General features: G+C 48.3%; 1 pseudogene; it reads left to right on the top strand.

Annotated features, from left to right (window-relative positions):
- The first annotated feature begins 11,257 nt into the window (after positions 1–11,257).
- On the top strand, positions 11,258–12,184 carry LOC126513076 (cytochrome c, somatic-like; annotated as a pseudogene).
- The last annotated feature ends 4,716 nt before the right edge of the window (positions 12,185–16,900 follow it).

The following is a 16,900-nucleotide window of genomic DNA, read 5'->3' as shown; positions in this document are numbered from 1 at the left end:
CTTTTTAGGGGTACACTCAGTTCCTAACTTGATCCACCCCGCTGTCCCAGATCCTCTTTACAGTCCCGGGAAGATACCACTGTTCAGTTCTCCACCAGCAAAATCCCCAGTAGCCTCTGTACAGAAAACCATACTCCCCAACATATACACAGGGCAAGCTCAATAGGAGAAGAAACGGTAGGAAACTCCCAAATTCTGTTACTCATTCGGTCCAGAATCATATCACAGCAGGATGGCGGAGCGGAGGGAACAGGATGCAGCAGACAGCTTGGGGCAGGTGTGGCAGTTTTAAACTTCAAAGTTTTGTCCCATGAGAAATGACAAGCTATGCCTGCTCCTCATTGTTTAGTCTTGGCCTTTTGGAACAAGTAGGGATGGCAGTGGGGTGGCTAAATGTGGATCAAACAGACACTTTGAAAGTGGTCATTCTGTCCAGCAGTACAGTCTAAATCCATACTGAAGAAGAGCTACTTTCTGAAAGGCCTTATAATCCAGTACCTGCCTCGGGTGAGACTAGGGCTCACATCAATTTTCACAGCCATGCCAAAGCCTCTGCACGTGCCCTTCTGTTATGAGCCTGTACCACCGCCTACCATGCAATAGCAGGAGATCTGGCAGCGAGTGTGAACCTGTGATGGTTCCTTTCAGGTGCATAGTGTTCCTATAAGAACTTTGTAATGCCCCTATCTTTACCACAGATCAGGGCACTATCATGTCTTAGAACTGGAATTCGTCCCACCGCTGATCACAGTGATCCAGAGTGTGGGCCTTTGGTTATTTAAGCACATCTCTCTTCCTTTTGCCTCCGTTCCAATCCCCACTGGGTCCCATGGTCCTGGCAGCCCTGTTTATATGTTCTTAAAAAGCCTCAGGGTGTTAAAAAAAAAAAAAAAGGAAAGAAAGGAAAAAGAAAAAGGAACAAAACCTTCAAGGCTCAAACCTCTGCTCTCATTTTATTTTCTTCCTTCTTCCTTTCTTCCTATTTTTGTTTGTTTTTTGTTGTTGTTTTGTTTTTTGTTTTTCAGGACAGGGTTTCTCTGTAGTTTTTTGGAGCCTGTCCTGGAACTAGCTCTAGTAGACCAGGCTGGCCTTGAACTCACAGCCGCCTGCCTGCCTCTGCCTCCCAAGTGCTAGTATTAAAGGTGTGCGCCACCACTGCCCAACTCTTTCTTCCTTTTAGTGTTGGGGATTGAACCAAGGAGTCACACATGCTAGGATAGGAACTCTACTGAGATATGTCCCAGAGCCCCTTTCCTTTAAACCGCATTTATTTCTTTATTGCCTGGAAGGTGCACACGCCACAGTGCCAGCAAGTAGAGGTCAGAGGACAGCTTGTGGGAGTTGCTTGGCTCCTCTCCTGCGGGTTTCAGGAATTGAACTCAGGCTGACAGGCAGGGTAGCAAGTGCCTTTACCCACTGAGCCATCTCAACCTTCTTGGCCCTTTTTAACTTGTATGTCTATGTGTGCACCGCATACCCACAGGCATTTAGAGAAATACGTTTGCGTCTTCCACCCTGTTTGCAGTGTCTCTTGTTGCTCACAGCTGCATAACTAGGTGTTGTCTCTTGAGTTTCAGAGGATTCTCCAGCTGCACTTTCCATCTTGCCATAAGAGTATCCGGATGCTGGTGATTTGAACTCAGGTCTTCACCCTTGTGCAGCAAGCACTTCATTGGCCGAGCCATCTCCCCACCCCACCCCCTATTTTCCCTTGTTATTTTGAGACTATCTTCCTAAGTTGCCAGGCTGTCTTTGAACTTGCTCCCGTAGACCAGGCACACCTTGAACTTTCAGCCCTTCAATTTCTACCTTTGCAGTAACCGGGATTACAGGCCTGGATTTTGCATTTAGTTCTGACAAGTCTCCTGTTGGTCATTCTGTTTTCCCGGCCATGCAGTAACTAGTTGAGGATGCCTTCACTCCAGACACCATTTGCTGAGCCGTGTGTCGACCCGAGTCCCTCAGTTCAGAGTCTGAGGGACGGTAAACTTGTAGTTTTAAATCACTAAAGTAAGAGTAATTTTTTAAAAAAAGCAATAAATAAATAAATAAAAAAGTTAGGTGGTGGTGGCGCTCACCTTTAATCTCAGCACTGCGGAGGCAGAGGCAGGTGGCTCTCTGTGCGTTCAAAGTCAGCCTGGGCTACAGAGCGAGTTCCAGGACAGGTTCCAAAGCTACAGAGAGATCCTGTCTCGAAAAACAAAACCAGCAGCAACAACAAAAAAAGAGTAATAAAAATTACGACATAGGAGATAAAATAAATAAATAAATAGAATTTTTTTAAGGAGGCTGGAGAGATGGCTCAGAGGGTAAGAGCACTGGCTGCTCTTCCAGAGGTCCCGAGTTCAATTCCCAGCAACCACATGGTGGCTCACAACCATCTGTTATGAGACCTGGTGCCTTCCTTGCCAGCAGTACCTTGTATGCTTAATAAATAAATAAATATTTAAAAAAAAAAGAATTTGTTTTTTTTTTTTTTTTTTTTTTTAGATGATGACATAGGGAAACAGGAGAGAAAGGAGTAAAGTTGCTGTATTGCACAGCCCGGGGCCAGATGACTGGTTCGCTCCAAAGAGCTTGCAATGAGATGACCTTCAGCATGTAGGAACCCAAAGAAGTTCCAGTCGGGTGATGATGGCGCACGCCTTTAATCCCAGCACTCGGAGAGGCAGTCTACAAGAGCTAGTTCCAGGACAGGCTCCAAAGCCACAGAGAAACCCTGTCTTGAAAAAAAAAAAAAAGTTCCAAAAGCAAGTTCTCCAGGTAGCTGAGGAGGTAAGGGCTGTCAGTGCAGAGCAAACTACGTGTACCGTGAGGAAGTCTTCGGAACATATTGTGGCTGACGCACTGAGCCCACGCCAGGAGAGGATGCCTAGTGCTCACTTGCTAAAAGAGTTAATGAATGCAAGAACCATAATACTAAAAGTCACAATCAGCAACCTTTGTTAACTACTCATCTGAGGCCCAGCACCGAGCTAAGGGATTCATGTGCAAAACACATGAATTTTAATTCATTTTAATTCATAGCAATCCCAGGAGGTAGACTCTTTATTATCTTATCTCTACAGACAGGGAAACTGAGACTTGGAAAAGTTAAGCATCTTGTTGGTCCCAGAGCTACTGAACTATGGAGTCAAGATGAAAACCCAGGCCCCCTGACTCTAGAATCCTGTGCCTTTCTGTCAACACCAATGCCCTTGACTTTGGACAGTAGCCTCTGTGCAGACCAGAGATACACACCCGCTCTCTGGTCAGGTCTTCTGGAGGTTTCTCAGCAGCAGTGAGCCCCAGGGAGTATTGGCATTGATCAGGCTCAACTCCACTGAGAGCTTCAGAAGAGAGAGAAAGCACAGAGGGGATTGTGGGAGCCCAAGCATCTATGAAATGACTCTTGGATTCTTGGAGTTCTACAAAAGAAAACAGAACAAAACAACAAACAAAAACAAATAAAAAAAAAAACAACTATTTGGTGAGTTTATCTTGAATCCTAGCTTTGGTGAGACTTCATTGTGCTTTTAAAAAGACTGTCTAGTTCTCAGCTCCTTGATGTGCACCGTCCTTCCCACATGGCCTGCTGCCTAAGCCCTTAGCACTCACCAGCCCTCTACCCCTCTGGCTTCAAGATTTTGTTATTGTTGTTGTTTGTTTGTTTGTTTTGTTTTTCAAGACAAGGTGTCTCTATATAACAGTTCTGGCTGTCCTGGAACTCTCTTTGTAGACCAGGCTGGCCTTGAATTCACAGAGATCTACCTGCTTCTGCCCCCCAAGTGCTGGCGCTGGGTTTAAAGGCATCCACTACCACGCCCAGCCTGTCTTCGAGATTTTTTTTCCTGATCCTTTTCCCCAGGATGCTGAGACACCTGTCAGTGCCTTCTTCCACCATCTTGGGCCAGTTCCAAATGGTTCCTTTTGCAGTTCCAGACCATTGTGAACGGCTAGTAGAGATGATGGGGTCACACATACTCCGTGGCCTTTTGCCACGCACGGACTCTCCCTCCCAGTCTTATTCAAAGACTTTTCTGCCTCAAGGTGTCCTTAAATGATAGTATTCAGAGGGCCTCTTTTCTTAATCCTCTTGTCTGCGTCATCCTTTTCCACCATCGCAACAGCCATCTTGACTGTATGATCAGCGGGCCAGATCTATAGCCTGTTTCTATCCAGGTGCTGAAATGTGTATTTTATACTCTTATTCATCAAATTAGCATGTCCTTTGTTAGGACACGTGTCTAGAAGATAACGTGAACCTTAACCTTGTGAGCTCAGGACCTAACAAGCAGATATATGAAACAATTAGAATACAGAGTGTCTACAGAGAAAGCTGGGAAACACATGTTGGCTAATCTAAGAGCCTTGTATCAGTTAGATTTGGCTATAGGTGACAAACTGAAAAGCTCAAATCCAGGCCAGTGAGTACCAGCGCCTGCCAGCAAGCTCGGCTGATGGCATGAGTTTGATCCCCAGAAATCACATGGGAGAAGGCGAGAACCAACTCCCAAAAGTGCACCCACATTTTCACATGCATGTCTGTGCCTGCGTGTACGTATACATACATGCACACAGGCATGTACACACACACACGCACACACACACACGTACACACATTTCAACTAGTTGTAAGTCTGGAAATGTCTTAGTTCAGAGCTAGTGCAATAGCTCCAAGGTCAAAAAAGCCCCTGTTCTTTTTATTATGCCTCTCTTCCAACCCCCGCCATCCTGCACGACAGATGCTTCCAGCTCCAGGGCCCGATGGTCAGGCGGACTCTAGCCAACCTAAGGAGGTGGAGTGGGAAGCAGCACCCCCCCCCCATTTGACACCAGTTCCCCAAAGTGGCGCAAATGACTTCTGCCTCAGCTGTTGGCCAGGACTCAGTCACACAGCCACCCCTAACTACAAGGAATTCTGGGAAAGAAAGATGTTTTTACTCCACGCCAGCCATTGGGGCAGCTACAAAAGTAAACTTCGGTGACAAGTCCAGTAGTGGCTCTTAAGGAACAGCAAGTAGTTGCAGGTTTCAGAAAGGCTCCGGCCGAGCCGACACCGAAATTGAGATGAGTCCAAATTAACCAGGCAGAAAAGGGTGTTTAGACTACACAGGGCATTCAAGGATTTTGTTTTCTTTGGGACAACAGCGAGTAACCCGGGCTTTGAATCTGGTCGGCCACTGAGGATGACCTTGAACTGTCGCCCCACCTGCTTCTCACTCCAGAGTGCTGAGAGTACAAGTGTGTACCGCCCAGGTGTGTACCGCCCAGGTATGTACCGCCCAGGTGTGTACCGCCCAGGTGTGTGCGGCCACGCCGCCGCTTGTGCTTGGCTGCGGGTTGAACCCAGATCTCTGTGCACGCGAGTCACAGCCCCATTCATAGGGAGCCCTTCTGAAAGTGCTGGTGCTTGGGAGGTTGGGGGGGGGGATGTGCCCCACATCCCACTCTTTCCCTCTCTGCCCTATCCCCTCTAGATAAAATCTTTCACTAATCCTGGAACTAGGCTGGCACCTGGAAAGTCCCAAAGGTCCCTGCCCCTGTCCCCAGCAGTGCTGGGGTTAGAGAGGCAGCCACAGGTGGCCACTCCAGCACTTTGAAAGGATTGCTGGGATCTGTGGGGGAGGCCCTCACGTTTGTGCACGCATGCTTACCACTGGGCTATCTCCCCAGGCCCCCAAGATCACACATTTTAGTCATCTTGAGAAGGGAGGAGTGGCCCCTGCCTGCTGAGGAGAGAGGCACACTTAGGGGTGGAGCAGAACTGTATTCCTGCAGAAAGCAGCCCATGTACATTTTGGACCTCAGAGTGTCCCTAGATTTCCCTGGCACAGGCTTGAGTTTCAAGAGATATCGATATGTAATGAGACCAAGTGCCCTGGGCAAGGAAGCGCTGGAAAGCCAGAAGCTGGCCACATGCGCTGAACGAAGAACCCAGGATGGCCATTGGCCCTAGCACCTCAGCTGCTGGTCAACATCAGGGCAATTTGTGGGGTGCTGAGGCTACACAAACTGCCAGTTGGGGCCTCCTCCCCAGACATCACAGGCCATCCAAAGGTTGTGTTTATTTCCCTGATGTGGCCACAGACACGGGGGCAGGGCAGCCAGCTGGGCACAGCAACTCTGGCTCTTAGGAGTGAACTCAGTCCCCACAGCTCTGTCTCTACCGCCCTTCTTTCTTCCTGTAACAAGTGGACAATGACTTTGGCTCAGGTCACCTCAGAGAGTTCAGCTGGACATCCCGAATATTTCAACACCTGCTTACTGCCTGACAGAGTGCCACAACTCATTGTTCCCTGACCCCTTCCACAAACAGGCATACATGGCATACAGACTTAATACACATGGACACCCAGGCCCTTATCTGATTCCATGTCTTCATAGACATACTTGTTCTCACACACAAGTCTCATCTGCCACACACACAAGTCATCAGCCGCACACCTGTGACATAAAGGCAGAGCCCTCACCCTACACATATCACATATAGACCCTATAGACTCCAGACCCCAGCACATGCATTGCAGACATAGACACATTAAATATGAAATATTCTAACATGTCCATGCTCTCTCTATGTGTTTCGTGTTATATGTATGTATACCACACATGTACCTATAGCTAGCTACTCATTCACCCACACATATCCAGGCCTCTACCAACACTGATCCCTATGTTTTCGAAGCAAAGTTCCCAAGTTCTTTTTTTTTTTTCTTTCCAAGGTGGACTTTCTTCGTGTACTCCTGGCTGTCCTGGAGCTCACTCTGTAGACCAGGCTGGCCTCAAACTCACAGAGATCTGCCTGTCCCTTTCTCTTCAGTGCTGGGATAAAAAGCTTGTGCCGCCATCGCCTGACGTTTTTTCTTTTGGTTGTTGTTTTTTGAGACAAGATCTTTTTGTATAACATGTAGCACTGACTGTTCTGGAACTTGCCATGTAGACCAGGCTGGCCTCGAACTCACAGAGATCCTCCTGAGTGCTGGGATTAAAGGCGTGCGCCGCCACTTCTGGTGCCAAGTTCTTCTATCCATTGGAATCTTTGCCCTTTGAGCTGGAAGGAGACAGAGACTCAGAGAGGAAGTTGGAGAAGAGTTGCCAATGTCTCCATTACTCCAACCCAAACATATCTACATGGCGCATAGGAAAGAAGGAAGACTGGCCTTTCCCCTACTACCCTATGAACCATTGTGTGTTCCTGACGTCAGGGACATGGAGTTCTGGCAGGAGATCCGGCATGATGCCTGGGCTCTGTATCTACTCTACAAGATACCCTGGAGACTACAGTCCCAGTCAGCAACCTGGAAGCCAACCTGTGCCTGGCCCACCAATGCCACGGGGGCAGAAGAAGCCCTTGTGCAATAGCAGTTGACCCCAGGGGACCAGAGGACAGGGCAAAAGGCCTCATAGTCCTCACGTTGCAGGCACTGAACCTGGACAGCCACAGCTTGGTTTCCTGTCATTCCCACATCAGATCTCCTTTTCCTCTTATTCTCTTCAGGCATCGATGATAGAACCAGGGCCTTGAGTGCATCGGGCCATAGAAATACACCTTTGCTCCTCTGTATCCATTTAGACATGAAGCCAGGGAGATTAAACCTCATAGCCAGTAAATGGTAGTTCCTTCTTTTTTTTTCTTTTTTTTTTCTTTTTAGTCAGGGTCTCACTATGTAGCCTTGGTTGGCCTGAAACTCACTGTTGGCAAGGCTGGCCTTGAACTCACAGAGATCCACTTGCTTCTGTCTCTTTAGTGCTGTGGTTAAAGGCACCACTGAGCCTGGCAATGGTAGTCTCTGACACTGAACTTGGACTGTTGGTTCCCACGGCACTCAGAGTATCCTGAGGGCTAGAATGCTGACTGCGGCTAGGTGGTCCCAGGCTGGGGTAATGACTGCAGGCTATGGGAAGCTGTTTTAGGCTTCTCATTTCCCATCCTCTCTGACTAGGAATACCGAGACAAAGGCCTTCTCCTAAGGGAAGTAAAATTGGGGATCAGGAGAGTGGGGAAAAGCTTGGCTGTGCTAAGCTCTTAACAGACTGGGATAGTGAGTCAACGCTGGCAGCAGGCCAAGACTAGAGCCACAGTTTGAGGCAGGTCAGGGCTAGAATCAGAGTTGGAACTAAATCAAGAACCAGGCCCAAAGCTACTGCCACTGGCTGGAAGAGACGCAAGCCAGGACAAGGGGCTGAACCAGACCTGGGAGGGAGGAGATGGAGACCCGGAGGAAGGTGGTCTGACCACGTGTTGGCGAAACCTCATTGGAATGTCAGGCGCAGTGCTGCGAACAGAGGGAGGAATGTGGGTGCTCACCTGTCTACAGAGGTGACGGGTTTATCATGGCAAAGGATCCTGCAAGGAGCTACACCTGAAGGGTGGTCCAAATGTCAGTTGGCAGAGTTGGGTAAGAGAGATCAAACCGTGGAAGGTGGAATCGGTGGTCGGAGCCAAGATCCTAAAGCAAGAAAGCCCAGATCAGGGTCTGTTCTGAAAGGGTAGGCAATCTTTCTACCTGGCTAATGTGCGCAGCTGGGCTCAGGACAGTGGCGTTAGCTCTGATGATAAGAACTCGCAGACTCTGGCGGCTTGGTGAGGAATGTGAACTTTATTCAGAGGGCAAGGGGATATCACTGGCAGACGTCAAGGGTGGTGATGTGGTCGGAATCGTGTTGTAGAAGAGCCCTCTGGCTGCTGATACGAACAAGGAACTGACAGTGGGGAGACCAGAGAGGCAGCCAACGACACAGTCAGGCCAGGAGTCCCAGATGGAGAGTCACCCATACGTAATGGGAAAGAGGGCAGATGCTGGGTCTGTAGAGAGGCAGGATCTACAGGCTGTGGCGATCCTCTGGAGGTGAGGTGTGAAGGAGAGGTGGACCTAGCCAGACACCAAGTAGGCTGGAAGGCTGGAAGCCCGTTGCAGAATGGGGCCACATCGGGAGAAACTCGAGGGCGAGCTTGTCCTTCCAGCTCTGCCTTTCACTAGCTGTGTGTCCTTGGACTGTGACTTCTGCTCCCTGAGCCTCGGTTTCCTCTTTTACAGAACGGGAAAAGTTCTATTGCCTCCAGAGGAAATGCACGAGGGCTAGACAAGACATTTCTGAAGGTGAGCCGTGAGGGTGAGCCGTGCATAGCCAGTTATTGCATCTGGTCTCCGGCTCCCAAGCAAGATGCCGGCTGACCAACCTCAGCCGTGTTCCTGAGAGCTCCAGGAAATGAGGCACTAACAGTCTGAGGAGCTGGCGTGGCAGTCCTATCACTCCTAGCTGAGAAGAATGTCCTGGAATCCTATTTGCTCACACTCCAGCCAGTTGGGTCCTTCCCCCTCTTCCCAGCAGGGCCCCACAGCCCGTGAAGTGGCCCTGGATGGCTGGAAGAGCACTCAGAGGTCATGAACTTGCCTGGAACCTTGCCCCACCTCATCCTTTGTCTGACCACAGCAGGACCCAATCAAAGTCCCCTTGGCCTACTCCACAGTCCACCTCTGCAGTGAGATACCGGGAGCAGCCCATTTCTGCAGGATGGAGATATTTCCGATGCCTCTCCTCCTTTGACATCTTCCCAATTCTCTTCAATATAATTTCTTAACTACAAATGGATTCTCATGGCTGGTCCTACCTGACTCTACACACAATCCTGGGGCTGGTGGTACCCCTCACTCTGTAGACCAGACTGGCCTCAAACTCACAGAGATCCCCCTGCCTCTGCCTGGGCCTACCTCTGTGCTGGGATTAAAGCATGGGCCACCACAACCTGGCCCAACAGTGACTCTTAAACCCAGCTCCCTCTCCTGGCCACTGGAGGTCTATTGGCCCATCACTCTCTGTGTTACTGACCCAGATTTTCTGCCCCTCTGACTCTCTCAGGCTACAAAGTAGACCCTTCTCTAGACCCTCAAAACAGTGAATGGGACCACCTCTTGCCCATTCTCCCAAACCAGAGACACAAACATCAGTCTCGCCTCTTCCCAGCTCCGTGTCCCGTCAGTCCTATTTTTTAAGCAGCTGTCTGTCACCTGTCCTCTCCACTCTCCCCATGTGAGACGGTTCCATTTCCCCAGTTACAGACTCCTGGCCTCAGGGCCAGTTGTGCCAACTCGGATCTTTTCCTTGGTTTGGGGACTCCCATGGGTACACACGCTGCCCCACTATGACATATTTTAAAATTCTTTTATTACAAGATTGTCCCAGAAGGCCATTTTTGAGAAAGGTCAACCAATCAAGGATCCCAACCAAAACAAAAACAAAAACAAAAACAACAAAAAACAAAACGAAACAACAACCAAACCAAACAAACAAACCAGTGTTTCAAAATAAATTTATCTTTCAGATCCTTGTAACAGGGAATTGCCCAAGAGGTTTTCTTTAAACTTATATAACAATTAACATCATTTTGCAAGAGGACACTTGAAAATACAATATGAGAGAGAGAGAGAGAGCTGCCTCTAGGATAACCCAACAGTTTATAAAACACAGCCTTCCACGTTTGTCAATTTTTTTTTCAAAAGACCCTAAACTCTGAGTTGAAATTTCACAACTTTTAAATGTTGCATATCAATTTGAAAGGTTTTTTTTTAAGCATTGTGCAGCTTTAGGCTCTCCCACCAATGATCTTCTGTCGTAATAAAAATGAAAATTAGTGTTGAAGATCCTTCCCTTGCCTGCTGGCGGCAGCGGATGTGCTGCGCACCGGATTCACCGATTTCAGCATTCTCTAGAGCAATGGAGCTCCCTCCACACTTTCCCTCCAAGGCAGAGAAATGTCTCGGAGCAGCTCAGAGTTCATTTGTCAGTTGCACGCTAGGTTGGTAGAGAAGCCATGATTCCAATCTACTCCGCGGAGACCACCTCCAATTTCGAAGAACCAATGGGATTATGGGCTGTTTTCCGTTTACTAGTGCCTCTGTTCGGTGATTGACGGGTGAAAGAATAAGCGAACTCCTCAGGGAGTGAAAGAGTAGCAATCCTCGGTCTTTATCTGCTTGAGAACCACCGCCCTGAGCAGGGAACTCCCGCCAAGAATGTGCTTAGGGGGTCCTGGTGGCTCAGTGGGGAGCGGGCCTCGCACAATGCAGGTGCTGGCTGCTCCCTCCCTTCCGTTACTTTGAGGCTCAGGACTGTCTCAGCCGCTGCTTCCTGCAGAGCAGCCTTGGGCCTGCCACGTCCGGCTGCCTGCATCCCAGCCCCAGAGACCCAGGCAAAGGTGGAGGACATAGCCATAGGGAAGAGATGCCCCTTATCAGGCATGGAGCACTTGGCAGTATCTTGGCTCAGAGAGCACATGTCCAGACGAGGGTACATTTTCCCTGCTGTGTGCACTCGAACATACTCACTGCTGAACTTGTTAATTCCTTGTCTTTTGCTCTACCAACTCCCTACTTCCTTCCTTGACACACAAAGTCAGGGTAGTGAGGTGTGTCCCTTTAACTTAGCACCTTTTACATCACAGGGCACCTTGTTGGGTATGGAAACAGCCGGCTGAGAGCTTTGCTTGGATGAACTCATTGTGTCTAAGTGGAAGTCAGACCTGATGATACACAGGATTTACCTGGGTTGGGGAGTGACTCAACAGGAAAGGGTGCCTGTCTCCAAGTCTGTTGATTAAGTTCAATCCCAGGATCCCACGTGTCAGGGGACTCCCACAAGTCACACACAGACACACACACACACTCACAGACACACACACAGACTCACACACACAGACTCACACACACACAGACTCACACACACACAGACTCACACACACACACAGACTCACATACACACACGGACACGCACACACACACACACTCGTGATTTTTTTTTTTTTTTAAAGAAGTGTTCAGAGAGCAGGACGGCAATCTCCGGGTCACAATGATTATGGTGTTGATCACCCAGGAGCAAATTAAAAACGGATGATGTTGAGAAAGGCAAGAGGATTTTTGCTCAGAAGTGTGCCCAGGGCCGCATGGTGGACGAAGGAGGCAAACATAAGACTGGACCAAACCTCCATGGTCTGTTTGGGAGGAAGACAGGTCAGGCAGCTGGATTCCCGCACACAGATGCCAACAAGAACAAAGGCATCACCTAGCAAGAGGATACCTGATGGAGTGTTTGGAGAATCCCAAAAGGTACATCCCTGGAACAGGAATGAATGATCTCTGGACTTAAAAAGAAGGGAGAGAGGGCAGACCTAATAGCTTATCTTAAAAAGGCTATTAAGGAGTAATTTATGTCTCATGATTTTTTAATGTGTACCATAATTTAATTCAGACACCAAAATTCAGATCACGAATGGCTAGGAGTGTTTCTGTCACCGTCTCAGAAACGAGAAGACTGGTCTGTGTTTCAGTGTGTACTCCCTGGTCTGTAGCAGGCAATGTCTAAATGTCAGGAAGCAGATGTCTATTCTTGAATCGATGCTATTTTAATTAGAATTCCCTAAGTCAAAGGATGCTACCTTTTACTATTGAAAGGCACTTACAAAAAAAGAGTGAAAGAAAGAAAGGAAGGAAGGAAGGAAGGAAGGAAGGAAGAAAAGAAGAAAGAAAGAAAGAAAGAAAGAAAGAAAGAAAGAAGTATTCACCTTGTTTTTCCAAGTGGCAAAAGACCAGATCTGTTGGTTCAAGTACCTTTCTCTGGTCATACTGCTAACAGGTGGCACAGCTTAACTCCTACCACTTCACCGTCTCCTTGTATGCTGTGTGGGGTTTTCTTTTTGGTTGGTTGGTTGGTTGGTTTGGTTTTGGTTTGGTTTGGTTTTTAGTTTTTCAAGACAGAATCTCTGTGTGTAGCCCTGACTATCCTGGAACTCACTTCGTAGGCTGGCCTCGAACTCAGAGATCCGCCTGCCTCTTCTTCCTTGGGATTAAAGGCATGCTCCCAGCACTGCTGTGTTCTGAGGCCATCTTGGAGGCATAGATGAAGGTGGAAGCCAACCCTGGTCCTCAGGAAGCTCCCCTTCTGATGGGAAAGCATGTTCCATCCCAGGAGATGGCTGTGAGACAAGCAGAAAGGCAGGGCTGAACCGGAACAGGTCTCTGGAGCAGGCGGCACACCCTGAGCCTGAGGCTAGCACCTTCAAGCCATGCTTGGACAATAATAGCAAAGCTGTGACTCATTCAAGGGGCTCCCAACAGCCTGGCCTGATGAAATGGACCAATCCCTTCCCAGGGATATCTGTGAGTGTGTCTCTGCAGACCTAGAAAAGCCCAGCCCCTCAGGACAGTGGCTGGTGTGAGAAAGACCTAAGCAGGCATTTAGATCAGCTTATGGAGGAGGGGAATCAGAAATGGGAAACCCTAGTTTGTAGCTTGTGTGAGTTTGCATGCAGTAAATAGTCTTCCATGGCCAGTTTCAAGTTACTAGTTTTGAAGACAGACAGTAGCATACTACTCTATAAGACTCCATGCATAACAGAGAGGTGGTGCCAGTTAAATAGAATAAAAATTAAAAATTTATGTTTAGAGTCATTATATTATTTATTTTGAGACAGGGTGTCATGTGGTTTAGGCTGGTCTTGAACTCACTTCATGCCAAGAAGGACCCTGAACTTTACCTCCCAGATGCTGAGATTACAGGCGTGTACTACCGTGCCCGCTGCAGTCATTTTTAATAGAGTTGATTTAAGTATAAGTTTGAATGGCTTAATTTTTAATGACTGTATTTAACAACTAGCTCCCATGAGCTCGGAAAATGCAACAAGTGGCTCTCGTCAAGCTGATACAAGCCAGCTCCCACACAGCACTGGGCTTGTATCATCACTCAGCTAGGCAGCTGTGGTCTCTCTGGCTTTATCAGCCTCCTGCTGGCTGGATTTCGCCGTCTCTCTAGCCTGGGTTTCCCTCTAGTGGACAGAAGAGTAATTTTCAAGTAATTCTGCACCTGTGCCCGGGAGCGCAGCAACCCAGAGTGAAGTCATGACTCATGGGCAAGAGTTTCTTTCTTTAAAAAAAAAAAAAAGTTTAAATTTATGTGCCTTTGTCTGAATTTATGTGCATAAGAAAGTTCCTTCAAGCTGGGCAATGGTGGTGGTGCACGCCTTTAATCCCAGCACTTGGGAGGCAGGGACAGGTGGGTCTCAGTGAGTTCAAGACCAGCTTGGTCTACAAAGTGAGTTCCAGGACAGCCAGGCCTGTTACACAGAGAAACCTTGTCTCGAAAAACCAATAGATCGATCGATCAATCGATCGATCGATAGATAGATAAATTTCTTTAAGAAAGACCATAGTGGGGGCTGGAGGGATGGCTCAGAGGTTAAGAGCACTGACTGCTCTTCCAAAGGTCCTGAGTTCAATTCCCAGCAACCACATGGGGACTCCAAGCCATTTGTAGTGCGATTTGGGGCCCTCTTCTGGTGCTGCAAGCAGAATACTAAACACATAATAAATAAACATTAAAAAAAAAAAAGAAAGACCATAGTGCCACAGGGGTGGCACACACCTTTTATCCCAGCACTTTGGAGGCAGAGGCAGACAGATCTCTCAGTTGAGGCCAGTCTGGTTCCAGGACAGCTAGGGCTACCTACACAGAGAAACCCTGTCTCAAAAAACATAAATCAAGCAAACAAAAAAAGGACAATAGTTTTTCAGTTGTTCTGAGGCATTACACACCCGATATTCTATCCCTGTGAAAGGAATTATCTCCAGAATTTCTGAAACCGTACCCCTCAACTGGAGAAATAGCTCAATGCATAAAGCTTCTGCTATCCACTTGTGAAGACAGGAATTCAGATCCCTCGAACCCACACAGAGCCAAAGACATCGTATGTTTCTGTATTCCCAGAATGCCAGTGATGAGAAGGGCGATAAAAACAAGAGAAGCCCAGAAGGCCAAAGGGCAGCTAGTCTGGCCTAAATACCGTGATGTGCAACCCTCACACTTTTATCTCAAAGAAGGTGGAAGGGGACTTCGACTCAAGGTCCTCTCTGGCCTCCATACAAATGCCACGCCATGTAATCTAGTACCCTGTGTTGTGTTGCAGTTCAGGATGGCTACACCAGCCCTTCAGGCTTGAGGGCCAGCCCTCCCAGTTGACTTATCAGGTCTCTCTAGGAAAGCAAACTGGAAGGGCCGCTTTGGGAAACAAGGCTGGATGTCCACACCGAGGGGAAAGGAGCCAATCAGATACCGAACTGAGCTCAGAACACCCCCTTCCCTCACTGTGCTTGGAATCTCCATAGTGATCTTCCCAAAGTGGAGATCCATCTGGCTTCTTCTGTCCCCAAACTCATGACTGTCCCTCATTCTCCTTTTCAGCTTCTCTGCCAATGAGTCAAGCCTTGACTGGGAAATCGGCAGATCATTTACCTCAATTCTCGCTCCCCCTCCCGAAAAAGAAAAAGAGCAGAAAACTGACCCTTTGGAAGTTGTCTGCACCAGGCAAGACAGCAGGCTAAGCAGACTGAGCTTTAATTCTGCATGGCACCACAGCTGGGGGGCACCATCTTACAGACGGGGAAACTGAGGATAGGTACAAGCTAGGCTAGTTTGACACGGCTTCCAAATGGAGACATCGTCTGCGCAACCTGCTCCTCTATAGGAAAGCTCTTCTGTCCCGCTGGGCCTGCCTATTTCCTCGGGTTGTCTGCAGAGCTAAGCACAGAGTCCCCAGAACCCTTTCCCACTGCGGCTTAGGGCAAGGCCACATTCCTTAGAGGGATCTAAGAGAAGGGGTGCTTTGCAGGGAAACCCAAGCAGAGATAACAGAGCCACTAATATGGAGTGGAAAATTAGCCCTTAATCTGGTTAAATGCTCAAAATGTTCCTTTCTTGTTCTCTTCTACCTTTCCCTTTATTTCTGTTGGGAGACGTGTGTGTGTGTGTGTGTGTGTGTGTGTGTGTGTGTGTGTGTTGTTTTGGTTTGCAGTGCTAGGCCTCAGACTAAAGCCTTACCCATTCTGCATCCCCAGCCCCTGGTATCTTCAATATCTTCGAGGCTCAGATTGAATTTTCCTCCTCCAGAAAGCCCTCCACACTCCCTGGCCCAGTCTGCAGAATGAGAGGAAGAGCCGCACTGTGAAAGGAAGAGCGGGTTTCTGGCTGAGTGTGAGGGTTGAACACACACTCTCTAGCCCCACTCACTCCTGCAGTTCACCCGTGCCACAAACAGTTTGGGGAAAAGATGTTTAAACTCACTAGGACAAGTTGAAAGTAAGACTTTAAAAAGTTAGACACATGCCTATTATCATATATGAAATAACTCATGCTGGGTGTCGTGTCTCATGCCTGGAATCCCAGCACCCCAGAGGCTGAGGCAGGAGGATGGAAAGATTCAAGCCAACCTGTGCTACATAGCAAGACCTTCTCAAACAAAGAGAAGATAGAGGAAGAGAGGGAAAGAAAATTCACATGGATCTAAATATAGGGGCGGGAGAGATGGCCCTGTGTTCAAGAGCTCTTGTTCACAAGCAAAGGACTGGCGGTCAGGGGCCATCCAGGAGCCAGGTGCAGTCTCACACAGACCTGTAACTCCTCACTGAGAGGGGCAGATGCAAGATGATTTCCGGGGCTTGTTGACTGGCTGCCATGCTATCAAAAACACAAGTTCCGGGGGCTGGAGAAATGGCTCAGAGGTTAAGAGCATTGCCTGCTCTACCAAAGGTCCTGAGTTCAATTCCCAGCAACCACATGGTGGCTCACAACCATCTGGAATGGGGTCTGGTGCTCTCTTCTGGCCAGCAGGCATACACACAGACAGAACATTGTAGACATAATAAATAAATAAATATTTTTTTAAAAAAACACAAGTTCCAATTTCAGTGAGAGACTGTTCCTCAAGGGAAAGGAGGGATGACAGAGGAGGACACCCCATGCCTTCCTCTGGCCTCTGTGCACACCTTCACACACACATGTGCATACCACACACACATATGCACCACACACACAAAGGTCCCACATACACCCCCCCCCACATACATAGGCACCACACACACACATACATGCA

Source organism: Alexandromys fortis, unplaced genomic scaffold (assembly GCF_014885135.2).
Source record: "Alexandromys fortis isolate MF-2015 unplaced genomic scaffold, M_Fortis_MF-2015_v1.1 scaffold_122, whole genome shotgun sequence".
In the NCBI taxonomy this organism is placed as follows: Eukaryota; Metazoa; Chordata; class Mammalia; order Rodentia; family Cricetidae; genus Alexandromys; species Alexandromys fortis.
This window is presented reverse-complemented; position numbering and strand designations above follow the sequence as displayed.